The sequence below is a fragment of the Hibiscus syriacus genome, unplaced genomic scaffold (assembly GCF_006381635.1).
Source record: "Hibiscus syriacus cultivar Baekdansim isolate YM2019G1 unplaced genomic scaffold, ASM638163v2 tig00005406_pilon, whole genome shotgun sequence".
In the NCBI taxonomy this organism is placed as follows: Eukaryota; Viridiplantae; Streptophyta; class Magnoliopsida; order Malvales; family Malvaceae; genus Hibiscus; species Hibiscus syriacus.
In genome coordinates, this window is record NW_024062056.1 from 986326 (window position 1) to 1003135 (window position 16810).

Genomic DNA, 16810 nt, shown 5'->3' on the forward strand with positions numbered 1-16810 from the left:
TTCTGTGATAAAACTAGATAAATTCATTAACGACAGTAAATATTATATAATTAATCATAAATTTTTAACTTTTATGTATGAAACTGAAAATTAAATATAGTTCATGTATGAATGGAATAATTAACCTAACTATAAAATACATTTACGAAACAAACTTCATTTTTTTTAAATTTAAAATTATTTGAATAAAAAACTTGTTTTTTTAAATCTCTCGAATGTTCTTGGTCATTCATCCTTTTTCTTCACTTTACTTTGCTGACCGCAAATAGGGGTTAGATCTTTTTCAATCCCTTTAGCACAAACCCAAAATCAGTTTCATATGAATCCTAAAAAGAAGGGTTAGATCTAAGGTTTTGTTCACGGAAACCTTTCTCTTTTCATTGAATCTCTCTTCCGATTTACTTCTTTGTATCCTATTTTAGAAAGCAAACTCTAAAAAAAGAAGACTTTCAAACCTCGAAGAGGTTTCGGATCCAAAACGATCCACTGTAAAACCTCCTCCTATCCTCGGGTTCCAAATGAAGATTAATTCCGGTGACTTCCCCCGATGAGTACCCCAAACAAAACACGCAAGCAAGAAAAACAGTAAATAATACCTTTTGAGTGTTAAAAAAAGCTTGATTGTATTCCTTGTTTTGAAAAGAAAGAATTACAGGGAAGTTTTTTTTCTTTTTCTCCTCTCCCTTTTCCCAGAAAAAAATTACCTTTCTTTTGTGATTTTTTCTATATATATATCTACTAGAATCTTAACAAACTCTCCTTTCTCATCTTTTTTGTTTTTTTTTTTGTCTCTTATCTCTTGCAGGTAAGCTTTGTGACTTGTAAAATCCCCCATTGTTACTGTTACAGAGAGGGTTAAGGTAACAATTCGTACAACTTCATCAGGAGATTTTGTGTGTCTCACACGCGTTGCGAAACCGGACGGTCTATTTCCTTGGACATCATTGGCGGCGCGGAAGTGCAACATTCAAGGATTAGGTTTGCGCTTGAGCCGTTAGATCATTCTAGATCTAATGGTTGTAGTTTTTGATGGCTATAGATGAAACCACAGTTTAGGGGCGTTTGGTAAGGATTTTTACATTCCTGGAAGGAATTTTTTTCATGTATTTGTTTCTCACATTTGGATGACCACATTCTCAAATGAGGGTAAAAATTTAATACCAACAGTATTTTTTTTTATATTTTACTGGGAATATCATTCTCACATCTTCCTTAAGTATTTATTTATTCCCATCATCTGTTGGCTAAAATACCCTTCTCCTCGTAGTTTACTTCTGTGAAGGAAAAAAGTCTTCTTCTACGATTTTACGAGAGAAGCTCACATAGTACAATTCAAAAACAAATATTTTTTCTTCTCTTCACTTATAATTTTCCCTTTCTGCATTCACATGGAATCCATTTAGTTTTCTTCAATTTCGACTACCCTTTACATCAATCACCAATTCTTTCTTTCTTTTTTGTGATAATCATTTTTTTTCATTTGTGTTCGAAAAGATCTGGTTGGTGGTGGATCCATGGGGATGTTATTTGTGGTGAATCTTGAAGGGAAGGCTTATAGTTGCAAGCACTGCAAAATCCAACTTGCTCTTTGTGATGATATTGTCTCAAAGGTTGTTTTTCTTCTTTCTTATATTTGATTCTTTTAACTCTTGGCTGAAATCTTCATCTGGGTGTTACTAATTTTTTTGGTTGTAATGTGTTTGTGTAATGGTGTTTCTAATTATGATTAGGGGATACCTAAGTTTCCATCGTTTTATTAGTTCACATCATTTATTATTACTTACTGGGAGCAGTATTTGGAACACATTTTAATTTTTGATGAAATTTATAATTAATGGGTTCAGTTGTTCATTAAATTAAGATTTCTCCTATTATTAAACTAGGAATTTGGTTATTCCATGTTTTTTTTCTGGTTTATGGTGCAATGGAATTTGTATTTTGTTATGCAAGTTCAATGTTACTTCTATGTTAAATTTGTCATAGAAAAACTGGGTGGATGCTTGGTGGGTTTCAATTAGGTTGGCATCATCTCTTTTTAGGCATAGATGATAATTTGATGTCCTTTGCAAGGGATTGGCGCTTTGATGATAACAAATTGTTGGTTGGTTGGTATTTTAAGGCAACCTTGATGTTTAATGTATTTTGGTTTGCTTTCCTGAGGACTTACGCTAGAGATTAAAACTACTATGTACCGTGTAAATGTTATTCTCAATCATGAATTTTAGATTTTGCATATTTGGTTGTGACAATCGACACTTTGTACTACCATCAAAAGTCGTAAAATGATGCTAATGTGAAGAAGATGGTAATTGTCTTATGCATTCAAATCGCTTCAAAGTTAAAATGCATTATTGCTAAAGTTTTAAGCAGTTATATATTTCATAGGCATATTGGTGTAGTTGATTTCGAGATTTTTAGGGGTGCTTTCACATTGTTACTAATTATTTTCATGGTGTTGGGGAAAAATATTGTTTGGGGTTCTCTTATAAGCACAGTTTGTAACCATGTGTTTTGCTTGTGTTATTTCATTCAGTCCTTCCACTGCAGTCATGGGAAAGCATATCTCTTCAGTAAGGTGTAAGTTTTCTCAGTTTTAGACACCTCATTTGTGTGTGTTAACCAACTACTGTAATATTTGCCCATGCTATAAGGTGTCGAGCTACTTCTATAACGACACAAGTAACGACGATGTTGTCAAACTATGTTGCACTCATAATTTCTTGCTTAATGGACGACGAAAAATTGTTCTTGGTGAATTCATTGTTGGTTCTGGTAATTTGTTTTGTTCATTTAGAGCAAGGCAATAACATTGCATTTTCAAGGATATATATTCCAAGGATGGACTTCCATGTACATGCCCGCTTGCATGATCTTTTGAGAAAATGGGATTTCAAGTTATCGATACAGGGTGCTTGTTTTTATATGTAGTTTTCATCTCCCATTGTTTCTCAGAGTAAATGTTCCGAGAGAAATTACAGGTTGGCAGATCACCTCGCAAAGCTTGGCCTCTGTCGGTGTAGTATGTTCAAAGCTTGGTGGGATTTATTTATTCTGGTTGTGATAGTTGTTGTTCTAGCTTTTTTTCTTGTGTTTCTAGCATTGTATTATTTATGTATTAACAGAGGTAAACTATTAAATTTGATCACTTCCTTTTTATATTTATAATCTTTATCATTAAATTTAAAAATACGTACATTTTGTCCAATTATGTTATTGATTGATTAAGTTTTGATCCTTTATGTTATTAACTGTTATATTTTTGTTAGGTTTTGTAAAATTTACAAACCAAGTACAACCACAACTGTGGCTAATTGAGTTGTCCTTAACATGTACACTGACCCAATATATGTTATTGGAAGCTACTGCCTCCACATGACTCTATTGGGTAAAAAAAGCAACTATATTTGTTGTGTATATATATATAAATGAAAATTACAATTTCTTTTACTTTATTATTATTAATTTTATTCAGGTCAAGAATGTACATATTATTATGTATGGTTAAAATATCATGTAAACATCATTATTAATTTTTTAATGGTAGGTGACTAAAACAGAATCAAAACGTAATATTATGTATTATTTTGAAATATAATAGTAATTGAGTGATCAAAACAGTAAATAAATAATATGTGGGTGACCAAATAGATAGTTTACCCATAAATTACCGATCAAATGACGAATAGTTCCAAATAAGTCGTAACTTGTTTTTATTATGTTAATTTATTAAATTTAATAAATAAGTTTAAACAAAAATTATATTTCAAAGTGATACAAAAAGTACTAGAAAATATGATTTAGATAATATAGATATTATATGATTTTAGAAATTAAAAGTAAAAATATGATTATTTTTTAATACTAATAATAATATATTTTATAATTAATAAATTAAAAATTAAAAGTATTCTCTAAAAAATTATAAAGTCATCTTTGTACATTTTGGTACGAGTAAAATGATTCATCTATTACAATGTTCATATGCTTATTTAGTTAAATGTTAATGTAAAATTTTAACATATTTTTAGATAAATTATGTAAAATTTAATATTAATTAAAATTAAAATAATACATGATATATTTAAATAATAAAGTAATATATTATCGATGAATTTTTATATAAATAATTTTCATTTAAATATTTAGAATTTCACTTGTTAAAAAATATAGAACAAGGACAATTTGGTAAAATATACATTCCAGTAATCTTTATTCCTTCAACCAAACACTGTAATCTTACATTCCTGCCAAACAAACCAAACACAGTAATATAACATTCACAGTAATGTGTTAGGTAATGTTACATTCCAGTAATCATATTCCCGGAGGTAATCTTACATTCCGTGAACCAAACGCACACTTAGGGTTTCTTTCAAATCCTTAGCAATTAGGCAACTAGGCTTTAGCACATTTGAGCTTCCTTGTTGAGTCTTGTAATATGGTTTCCTTTTGTATTGGATCTTCAATCAAATAAAAGTTAATTAGTTAAATATATGTTTATAATTATATATTTATTATTTAAAATTATATAGTATGTACATATACATCAACAAATCATATATATATGCATGTAACATCTATACGTACACGCATGTAATATATATATATATATATAAACCCACACGATCATAATATATGTATATACATGCTTAACCATAAATAATAATAATAAAATGTTAAAATGAATAAAGTAGTAGTTATATATATATATATATATATATATATATATATATATATATATATATATATTAACCACCTTTAATCTAAAATGTTTAAATATTATTATTAACACTAAATAAAAATTAAAATATTCAATAATATAAAAACTCAACCACGATGAAAATGAGTATATACACGCTTCATTGACATAAAAATGAGGAGTTTTCTTTGCGGTGGTGTTGCAATAATAAATATTTATTTGGATCTTCATCGTAATCATCATCATCTGTAAATTCTTCCTTTTCAATCTCCTTCTCTACTATAAGAAAACCAAATACATTAAAAAAAATGTTAATATTAGAAGTTACAACATTAAGTATTTAATAGCTAATTGTTTTCGTATTGTTGCCTAAATTCCTAATGCATGCCGACATTTCAGAACAAATCTCGTCACGCATTGACGACATATCGTCTCGCATTGCCCCGATTTCCTCATTCAAGTGCCCCAGTTGAGAATCAAAATGTTCCCGGAAATTAACAATGTATTCCATCAGTGACGATAGAGTAAAATTATTTTCAGGTGTAATGTCTTTCATTTGTTCATCATGATGTCCATGGCATCCACATTATCGTTGTTGGGTTGTGTCGCTTTAATGGTAACTTTCTTATCACCCTTTGTAGTCCAACCATTTTTTCTATAAATTCGTATCCACATTTATGAGCGGAACTATTGTCAATCTTTCAGGAAAAACGAACCAGGTCATCAACCAAAACATTAATTTCATGTTTTTTTTTTTGCAAAATATGGATAATGACACATACATAGGGTAGTAAAATAGTAATAGAGTCACCGTTCGTCACCAAATTAGTGAGAGTAAGGAAAATGAGTTTTTCCACCGGAAGATCGAATAAACCAAGAGAGAAGAAGATGAAACAATATGGCTTCCAAATCTAGATTAATTGAGCTATTCATGTCCACATGTCTAATTTCATCTAAATCATTTTCATTGATACTCCCTTCATCTATAAGACCTAAATCGGTAGCTATGGAATCCATATATATATATATATATAGAAAGAGTTTTTCCATTACATAAGTATTAATTCTTATATTAGTATCCCTATAAGGTTCATGATCTAATGATGCATTACTGAAGAATACTCAAACAAGGTTGGGATAATATTTAGGCTATACACTAAGAAACTCAATCCAACCCCACTTCATAAAAGTTTCTTTAAAACCAAAGTTATACTTAGGATTGAATATGAAGTCCATGTTCATAACACGTTCCACAAAATTTTCCTTTTTTGTAATGGTTCGTAAATTTATGTTTCTCTTCTTCAGTTCTAAAGTTTAGTTCAAAAGACTTACCTTGAGACTTTCCTTGGGAAGAAGTCTGTCGAGGACGTTTTGGAGCCATTTAAAGGACAATGCAATGTGTGTTGTAGCAGAATGCTATGGAAATCTTGTAAAACAAAAGGAAAAAAAAATATAAGAACATATATATCCAAAACCACAATCTTAATATACAATGAAAAGCTTTAAACCATAAAATATAAACTCTAAACCCTAAACACTCCTGAAATTGTTTTCAAAATACTTACAAACCTGGATTGAGTCGATAGTAAGATTTTGTTGAATCTTGAACAATGTAATTTTCTGTGAGTGAATCGTCACCTGGGAGAGAGTATATCGGGCGAGACAAATCGATATAATGAAAACTAAAAAATTAAATCGTTTAAAAAATATTGATATTTAGGGATTTAATATCAATATTAAGGGACTTGACATAAACCTTTTACGTTACACTAAAAACCATATTTGTATTAAATTTAATAATATAAACGGTTTAATACCTATAACCTAAATGGTTAACAAATAGAAAATGTGCTACCTACAATGTTATACTTATAAACCTATTTTGTCTTACTTGTGCACAATATAAAAGGTTTCAAACATATAACGTAAACAATTGACAATTAAAAAAGGTGCTACCAATAATGTAATACTTTTAAACTTGTTTTGCCTTACTTTTTCATAATAAAATAGGTTTCAAATAAATAACCTAAAAGGTTGACAAATAAAAAATGGAGCAAGCTATAATGTTAAACTTACAAACCTATTTTGTTTTAAATTTTTCATAATAAAAACAATTTCAAACATATAACGTACACGGTTGACAACAAAAAAGGTGCTACTTGTAATGTTATACTTTTGAATCTGTTTTCTTTTACTTTTGCATAATATAAAAGGTTTTAATCATAAAATGTAAACAGTTGACTATTAAAAAAGGTAGTACCTATAAAGTTATATTGATAAACCTGTTTTGTCTTACTTTTGCATAATTAAAAAGGTTCCAAATAAATAACCTAAAAGGTTGACAATTTAAAAAGGTACAACCTTGAATGTTAACCTTATAAACCTTTTTTGTCTTACTTTTTATGATATACGTGAATTTAAACATATAACGTAAACGGTTGACAATTAAAAAAGATGCTACCTATAATGTTATACATATAAATATGTTTTGTCTTACTTTTGCATAATATAAAAGGTTTTAATCATAAAACGTAAACAATTGATAGTTAAAAAGGCGCTACCTATAATGTTATATTAATGAACCTGTTTTGTCTGGCTTTTGCATAATAAAAAAATGTGTAACATATAATGTTAAACTTATAAACATGTTTTGTTTTACTTTTTTCATAATAAAAATGGTTTCAAACATATAACATACACCGTTGACAAATAAAAAAGGCGCTACCTGTAATGTTATACTTTTAAACATGTTCTTTCTTACTTTTGCATAATAAAAAAGGTTTTAATCATATAATATAAACGATTGACAATTAAAAAAAGGAGCTACCTATAATTTTATACCGATGAACCAATTTAGCTTACTTTTGCATAATAAAAATGGTTTCAAACATATACTTTTAACGGTTGACAATTTAAAAAGGCACAACCTTGAATGTTAACCTTATAAACCTTTTTGGGTTACTTTTTCATGAAATAAATGCATTTACTTAATCAAGATGATGAAATAGCCAAAAAGGGGTAACAAATACAAATTTTGGTGTAACCTTAACATAAAAGATTAAACACAAGAATTTTAGAGTGGTTTGCCTTTCTAAATCAAAGTCTACAAATACTACCTTAGCTATCCACACTAATAATTTCCACAAATTCACTAATTTGTATCAACCTTTGAGGATAAGGTGTAACCTTACAACTCCCTTAAGAATTATACCCCAACTTCTTGAGATACTCTTTCAAAGAGAAAAATACAAATTTGTAAACTTAGAAAAACCTCATAAGTAAATTGTTTACACAGTTCAAGAACAAATGACACTTAACAAATAAACAAATGAGTACAAAAGTGTTCATTGAAAGTAAAAGGAATATTGAAAAATGTTAACATGATTTTGGTTCAATGTGATTGCTTTGGCTTCCTCTATAATTTCTTGTCTTCATATATGACTTGGAATCTTGTTTTTATATCACTTCATTCAATTCTAGATGTTTGGGTTGTTGTGGGAGTTAATAGAGCCGTTGGGATGAAATTTCCCATAATAAATGTTGCCTATACGCCTTGAGAACCGGTACTCGGACTTGGAATAGAACTACCTACATTAAATATAAAAAATCTTGCAGTCGGTAAGAAGGGAGTATCGGTGCTCCAACATGAGTACCATACTTGTATCGATACTTGAACAATATCGATACAAAATTAGCTACTGGAATTTTTATTTTCCAAAATTACAAAGAGAGTATCAATATCACATGAATAGTATCGGTATTGTTCCTGAAGTATTGGTACTGTCGGGTTAAAAATGATTTTTAACTCGATTAAAATTCTAAACCATTAATAAAAATATTTGAAAATTAATTCCAATATATGATTTGAATTTTCAAAAAGAGTGAGGAGTAAAAATGGAATTTTTGACCTTAAAAATAATTTCCATATTCGAACGATTGAATCGAATATAAACTTCAAAATTGATCGAAAATAATCTTAAAATTTCTTTAAAATGGTTCTTGTCACCGATCATATGTCTTGAGTATCCACTATCAAGGTATCATGAATTTGCGCTTACATTTTGGGCTTGTAGAAATGCTCCTCCACCTACAAACATAAATTAATTTTTTATTTTTGGTACCCAAATTCTTTTGGGTCCATTGGCATTAGTTCCCAATAATCTAGTCCCCTTAGGTATCCATTTTTTAGGATATTTTTGTCCTTTGTAGCAACGAGCCTTTTGGGGACCTATATGCTCCTAACAACATTTCTATTAGAGGTTCTTTGGGGACCTCTATGTTTATATTATCTAAAATTATTTTTAAAATAATTGGATTTAGAAGTTTAAACTTTTTGAAATTGGTTTGATTCAACATAAAAAATAAACTTTGATATCTCAAGCTCCTTTTGATGATCATCATGAACATTAGAAAGTAAGTTATGTAAATCTTGATTTTTCTTTTCAAACTCATCAAATTTGACTTACATATGTTTTATCTTACTTTCAAGTTCATTATTAGTCTTAGATAAGGGACCATTTTCATTTCTCATTTTTGAAATAGTTTTCTTATTCTTTGAAAGCATGATCTCAAATTCTAAGGCCAATTCATCATAGGTCTCTTGTAGTTCATCAAAAGAATATTCATTTAAATTAGATAAACTATAGTGTTGAAAACTTTTTAATATTTCGATATAACAAATTAAGTTAAATGAATTTTAAGATTTTCCAAAATGATTTTCTAAGTATATTCGATATAATTATTCGAATATCAAAACATTACTCCAAATATTTCTAAAATCATTTTTAATCCTTACTTAAGTGTAAAATTAAGTTTTAATCTTAAAACAATTTCAAAATAATCTTTCAAAGTATTTCGAACCATTTCAAAGTCAAAAATTCCAGATTGCTCAGAGGGAACCGATTCCCCCCAAGGGGGTACCGATTCCCCCCTGAATGGTTTGGCTTCGAGATTTCTAGAATGCTCGGAGGGAACCGATTCCCCCATAGGGGGTACCGATTCCCCCTGTTCAACGGTCGAAATATTTGAATTTTAAACTTAGGGAACCGATTCCCCATAGGGGGTACCAATTCCCCCCACGCTCCAAACTGTTTTATTAATTGTTTTCACACTAAAACGGCTATATGACTTCACTAATCATCCCCAACGTTCAGAAGTGATTCAAGATGTATTTAAACAAGTTCTGAAGCCCTTGATCAACAAGAAATCATAGAGAAACAAGAGAGAAAGCATCAAACACCAAGTTTGTGCAAATCAAGCCAATTTTCCTTTCAATATTCATTTCACTTTCAAGAACACCATTTGTGCTCATTTGTAATTATCTTTGAGTGTTCTTTTCTTGTTCTAGAATTGTGCAAACATCTTACCTTGTGAGGTTTTCTTGTAAGTTTGCAAATTTGTAATTTTCTCTTTGGGAAAAAGAGTGTTCTCAAGAGTTGGGGTATACTCTTGAGGGATTTGTAAGGTTATCTCTTTGGCCTCAAAAGAAAGAACAAATTAGTGAATTTGTTGGAAAATCCTTAGTGTGGATAGCTAAGGTAGTGGACGTAGACTTTGTTTGAGAAAGTCGAACCACTGTAAATCGCTGTGCAATTACTTTCAATTTTACAAAGCTTCCACGAAATTTTAATTGCCAATTCACCCCTCTTGGTCGATTCCGTCGATCGATTAACTCAATAATTGGTATCAGAGCCTCACTCATTTGAAGGTTTAATCGCCTCTTGAGTCGATTCGGGAAGAGTAACACATCGATTACCAAGTCATCAATGGCCTCCACTTCAAATTACGACTCCGGTCTTGATTCGATGCCCGTCAACAAGCCTCCTTTCTTCAATGGAGCTAATTACGCCTATTGGAAGAATAGAATGATGTACTTCATTCAAGCAAGTGACATGGGAGCATGGAATGCCGTAGAAGAAGGATACATCAAGCCTATCACTCATCCAAGGTTGTGGAGTGAAGGAGAGACAAGAATGTTCCAGCTCAACTCCAAAGCCATCCATATTATTTTTTGTGCTCTTGGACCAGATGAATACGGAAGAGTTTCATCGTGTACAACCGCCAAAGAAATATGGGACAAGCTTCAAGTCACACATGAAGGTACAGATGAGGTAAAGAAATCAAAAATTAGTATTCTAACGCATAGCAATGAAAATTTCAGGATGAAACCAAATGAAGACATCAAAGCTATGACGGATAGATTTTCAACGATTGTTAATGGTCTTAAATCGTATGGAGAAATCATCTCAAATGAAAAGCTTGTGAGGAAGTTAGTCTACTCCCTCCCAAAATCATGGCAATCAAAGAAGACGGCAATCATTGAGTCTAAGGACCTATCGTCCTTAACTCTTGAAGAACTTATCGGTTCACTCCTCACTCATGAGATGATGCTTGAAGACGAGGTGGACCTTGATAAAGTTGAAGAGACACCAAAGGAGAAGGAGAAGAAGAAAAATATTGGAGTTGCTCTCAAATCCACAAAAGATGAGAGTGATTCTAATAATGATGATGATGACGAGGAAATGGCATTATTTGCCAAACGGTTTAGAAAAATGATGAGACCTTACCAAGGAAGAAAATTCAAACGAAACAAAGGCCTAAAAAATGAACCAAAAGAGAAGGACCCAATCATTTGCTACGAATGCAAAAAGCCAGGGCATGTTAAATATGATTGCCCACAATTGAAGAAAAAGGGTCAATCAAAGAATAAGCACAAGGCTCATGTGGCTACATGGAGCGATGAAGAAAGTTCCGATGAAGAGCAACAAGAAGTAGCTAACTTGTGCTTGATGGCATTTGGGGAAGATTCTAAGGTAACCTCTAATTCATCCGATTTTGATGATTTATCTTATGATGAGTTATTTGAGGAATACAATGGGCTGGCTTCGGATTATGAGAAATTATTTTTAAAATATAAAAATGATGTTTCAAAATTGAAAAATGAAAACAAACTCATATCCAAAACCAACAACGATCTTGAAAGTAAAATCAAAGACTTGCAAATCAAACTAGAAGAGTTTGAAAAGAAAAATTTAGATTTGCAAAATTTACTTTTAAAGATCAATGATGATCATCAAAAGAATATTGATGATCTTAAAACTTCTTTTGATAAAGTTGGAACAAAACATTTTGAAAAAGGTGAAAATTCAAAATCCAACTTTGTTAGAAAAAGTTTTAGAAACTACAATCATAGAGTCCCAAAGAACCTAATGGAAAAATCGTTAGAAGTATGTGGGTTCCTAAAGAACTCATTACTACTAAAGATAAAAATATCCTACACAAATGGATACCTAAGGGGACTAGATTTGGAAACTATGAATATGGACCCAAAAGAATTTGGGTACCAAAATAAAAAATTAATCTATGTTTGTAGGGAAAGGGCATTGCTACAAGGCACGAGAAACAAATTCAAATTCATGGTACCTTGAAGTGGATGCTCAAGACATATTGACCGAGACAAAAGTCGGTTCATTGAGCTTAACGCCAAAATGGAGAGAAGTGACTTTTGGAGACAATTTAAAGGTCACATTGAAGGTATTGGTACAATAGGTAATACCTCTTCCATACAAATTAAGAATGTTTATATGTGAATGGATTAAAGCATAATCTATTGAGTATTAGTCAATTATGCGATAAAGGATTCAATGTCTTATTTGAATAATGGTTGTAAAGTCATTGACATTGCATCTAATCGGATTATGCTTGTTGGTAATAGAATAGGGAACATTTACATGTGCATTTAGATTCTATTGATATAACTAATTTATGCCTAGTTGCTAAGGATGAGCATGATAGTTGGTTATGGCATAGGAGACTAGAACATGCTAGTATGAGTGTTTTGCAACGGTTATTCAAGGACTTAGTAAGAGGGTTGCCTAAGCTTAATTTGATAATGATAAAATCTGTGATGCTTGTGCTAAAGGAAAACAAAACGAGTTTCTTTTAAATCTATTAATGATGTATCAACTAGTAGAGTATTACAACTGATCCATTTAGATCTTTTTGGGCCAACTAGAACTACTATCTTGGGAGGAAAACAATATGCATTTGTCTTGGTAGATACTATTCTAAATACACTTGGGTTCTATTCTTAAGTACTAAGATGAAGCATTAGAAAATTTCATCACATTTTCAAAATATCCAAAATGAAAAGGTTCTCTATCACTAGTGTTAGAAGTGATCATGGAACTGAATTTGAAAATCTTGGATTTATTGAGTTTTGTAATTCTAATGGTATTAGCCACAATTTTTCAGCACCTAGAACCCCTCAACAAAATGGAGTTGTTGAGAGGAAAAATTGAACTTAGAAGAAATGGCTAGAACCATGCTTTGTGAAAATAATTTGCCAAAATATTTTGGGCGGAAGCCACAATACCGCTTGTTATGTTGTAAATCGAGTAATGATTAGCCAATTTTAAAGAAAGCTCCATATGAAATTCTCAAAAATAAAAAGCCTAACATTAGCTATTTTCATCCTTTTGGATGTAAATGTTTTGTTTTAAACATGGTAAAGAAAACCTGGCAAATTTGATGCTAAAAGTGATGAAGGAATATCTGGGTTTTCCTTAAATTCTAAAGTTATCGTGTATTTAATAAAAGAACTTTAGTTGTAGAAGAGTCTATACATGTTGTTTTCGATGATAATCTCCTTCCGAGGAAGGATTCTTGTGTTAATGATGTAGGTATTATACAAACAAATGACGTTAGACATGATGATGGAGAATCATCATCAAAGGAAGAAACAAAGGATGAGGAAACTCATGATCCCCTCGAGAATCCAACCATTGAAGAAAGGGAAGTATCTTTTCCAAGAGAGTACAACTATGTCAAGGATGGTGAAATTATAGGTGATCCATCAAAAGGGGTAACTACTCGATCTTCTCTTAGAATATCTGTAATTATGTTGCATTTATTTCATGCATAGAGCCTAAGAACATCAAAGAAGCATTAAAAGATGAACATTGATTATGGCTATGCAAGAAGAATTAAATCAATTTAAGAGAAGTAAAGTATGGACATTAGTTTGAAAGGCCTAATAATAAATCTACTGTAGGTACTAGATGGGTTTTTAGAAATAAACTTGATGAAAGTGGTAATATAGTGAGGAACAAGGCTAGACTTGTTGCTCAAGGCTATACTCAAGAAGAAGGCATAGACTAGAAACATACGCTCCCGTAGCTAGGATGGAAGCAATTAGAATGTTATTAGCATTTGCATGTTTCAATGAATTTAAATTATATCAAATGGATGTTAAAAGTGCATTTTTAAATGGTTTATAAAGGAAGAAGTGTACGTGGAACAACCTCCAGGTTTTGAAGATTCAAATTTCCGGATCATGTTTTAAAATTGACAAAAGCTCTTTATGGTTTAAAACAAGCTCCTAGAGCTTGGTATGAAAGATTGTCAATTTTTAAGTGAAAAAGTTTTTCAAAAGGAAAGGTTGACACTACATTGTTTTTAAAGAGAAAAGGTAAAGATTTATTAGTAGTTTCAATTTATGTTGATATATTTGGTTCTACTAATGATCTTTCCAAGAATTTTCTAAGCTAATGCAAGTGAGTTTGAGATGAGCATGATGGGGGAGCTCTCATTTTTCTTGGGACTCCAAATCAAGCAAAGAAAAGATGGCATCTTCATTAATCAAGCTAAGTACGTCAAAGATATGCTCAAGAAGTTTGGACTGGAAAATGGGAAACCTCATGACACTCCAATGAGCTCTTCAACAAAGCTTGACTTAGATGAAGGAGGTAAATGTGTAGATATTAAATTATATAGGTCAATGATTGGCTCTTTGCTTTATCTAACTGCAAGTAGACCGGATATTATGTTTTAGTGTTTGCTTATGTGCTAGATTTCATCATGTCCTAAGGAATCACATTTACTAGCTGTTAAGAGAATCTTTAGATACCTTAAGGACACTCCTAGTTTAGGACTTTGGTATCCTAGAGACTCTAGCTTTAGCTTGCATGCCTTTTCTGATGCGGATTATGGAGGATGCAAATTAGATAGGAAAGCACCTCCGGTATTTGTCAATTCCTTGGAAATATGCTGATTTCTTGGTTTTCAAGAAGCAAAATTGTGTTGCATTATCTACCACTGAAGCGGAATACATTTCAGCCGGTAGTTGTTGTGCACAAGTTTTTGGATGAACAACAACTTTTTGATTATGGAATTGAAGTAGGTACCATTCCTATCAAGTGTGACAATACTAGTGCTATTTGTCTCACTAAAAATCCATCCAACACTCTAGAACTAAGCACATTGAAATAAGACATCACTTCATTAGAGACCATGTCACTAAGGAAGATGAGTTCTAGAATATGTGATACTTTGCATCAATTAGCGGATATTTTTACAAAACCCTTAGATAAGGAAAGGTTTTGGACACTTAGGAGAGAATTAGGTTTAACTGACCTATCTTCACTTAGTGTTTAAAATAATTCAGCACTTTTAATAATACTGAAAAATGCTCATAATAGTAATTTTTGATTGCATTCATGCTATTAGTTAGGGGGAGTTTATGATTCTTGATGAAAAATTAATTTTATGTTCAAATATCGATTAAGATTAATTAATTGTTTGAACATAATTTTTTTCAATATATGAGTTGCCTATACCACTAGAGAAGATTAATTTAGCATTTTATGTGCTTAAAGTCGGATTTTAGCATTTTGGTGTAGAGGGAATCGATCCCCCCATGAGGGAACTGATTCCCCCTTTGAAGGGGAACCGATTCCCCCCACAGGGGAATTGATACCCCCATGGGGTTCTGTTAAAATCGGGCAAGAACACCCAAAACCCCAAAACCTATTCCGCTGTTTCTCTCCCTCAAACACTCAAATCTCCATTCTGCCTCAAATCATTGATTTTAATCGAAATCACTTCAAATATCATCTCCTAAACTTGCAATCATCATTAAAATCGTGCAAACAACATCTAAATCCCCTCAATCTTCATCTTCAAGGTAAATTTTTAAACTCTCTATTTCATTGATTTTGAACATATGATTAGTTTTAATTAGTTCTAGGTTGAAATAGTGATCGGCATTGATTGTTTAGTGATTAGAAACTAGATGTTACAACTAATTTCATCAAAAACACAAAAATTTTCAAAAATTTCGAAATTAAAAAAAATTGTTGTTTTCAAATCATTGTGTTTTGATTAAATTATGTTATTGTTATGAAACTATACATATATTGTTTCTCAAAACCATATTTTTTTCAAAAGTTTTTCAAAAACTTTGCCCATTAGGATTGATTAGAGAACCTTGAAATATTGAGGACTCAATTGAGTTTTGGGATTAATTGAATTGCATACATTTGTTTTTAAAATTGCAGGTTATCCAATCTATTCCGATTTCCTTCACCATGTCTAATCCTAAACATGCTAGGTCTTCATCTAGTCGTTCACACCGACAACCAAATCCACCTCCAAATCCTCCACCTATTCCAATTTCTAATCCTAATCCTATTGATCCTAATTGACTATCCAAATTCGTGTTTCAATCATCCTGGTCCTAGAAATCATCGTTTTTGTATTATCAATATTTCGACTCTTACAAAATCCGGGAAGAACGTATTCCTTCTCGTCAAGCTATGTTAGCTATCAATTTTAAATATCTTCCTCTTTACAAGAGTGGAAATTTGATAAACTCTTTGACCTTGAACCCATCGTTTACCATAACTTGTTCGTATTTCTATTCTAATGCCGTTTGTGTTAAAGACCAAACTGAACCGAAACCATAGGAATTCGTTCCTACCTTAGGAAAATTCTTATATATTGACTCGGCTTACATAGCCAATACATTCAGATTAGATAATGAAGGGATTTCAAATGAAAAATAGGTTTTAGGATCTCGTTATAAAAGAAGGGATAGTGCAAGTGTCCTAGACCTTCATGAATGTTTTCTTCATCTAATGATTTCTTGGTGGTTTCGACCATCTGGAGGTCGTTATTCTCTCTTATAGCCTTAGATCTTTGGTGGTTACATTGTTTCGAAAACAATATTAAAATCAACCTACCTCATTATTTTTGTTGAAATTGTTGGAAACCGTAAATCTTGTTCATAAAAAAACTTTGTTCATCTCTTGTTTACGATTGTATTTGAGTAAT

At 31.3% G+C, this 16810-nt stretch overlaps 1 long non-coding RNA gene across 1 annotated transcript; it reads left to right on the top strand.

Moving 5' to 3' along the window:
- The first annotated feature begins 251 nt into the window (after nt 1–251).
- Nucleotides 252–2756, top strand: LOC120199238. Its single transcript, XR_005523435.1, has 3 exons — nt 252–1065; nt 1495–1610; nt 2534–2756. It is a non-coding gene; the product is annotated as an uncharacterized LOC120199238 (long non-coding RNA).
- Nucleotides 2757–16810: the final 14054 nt, after the last annotated feature.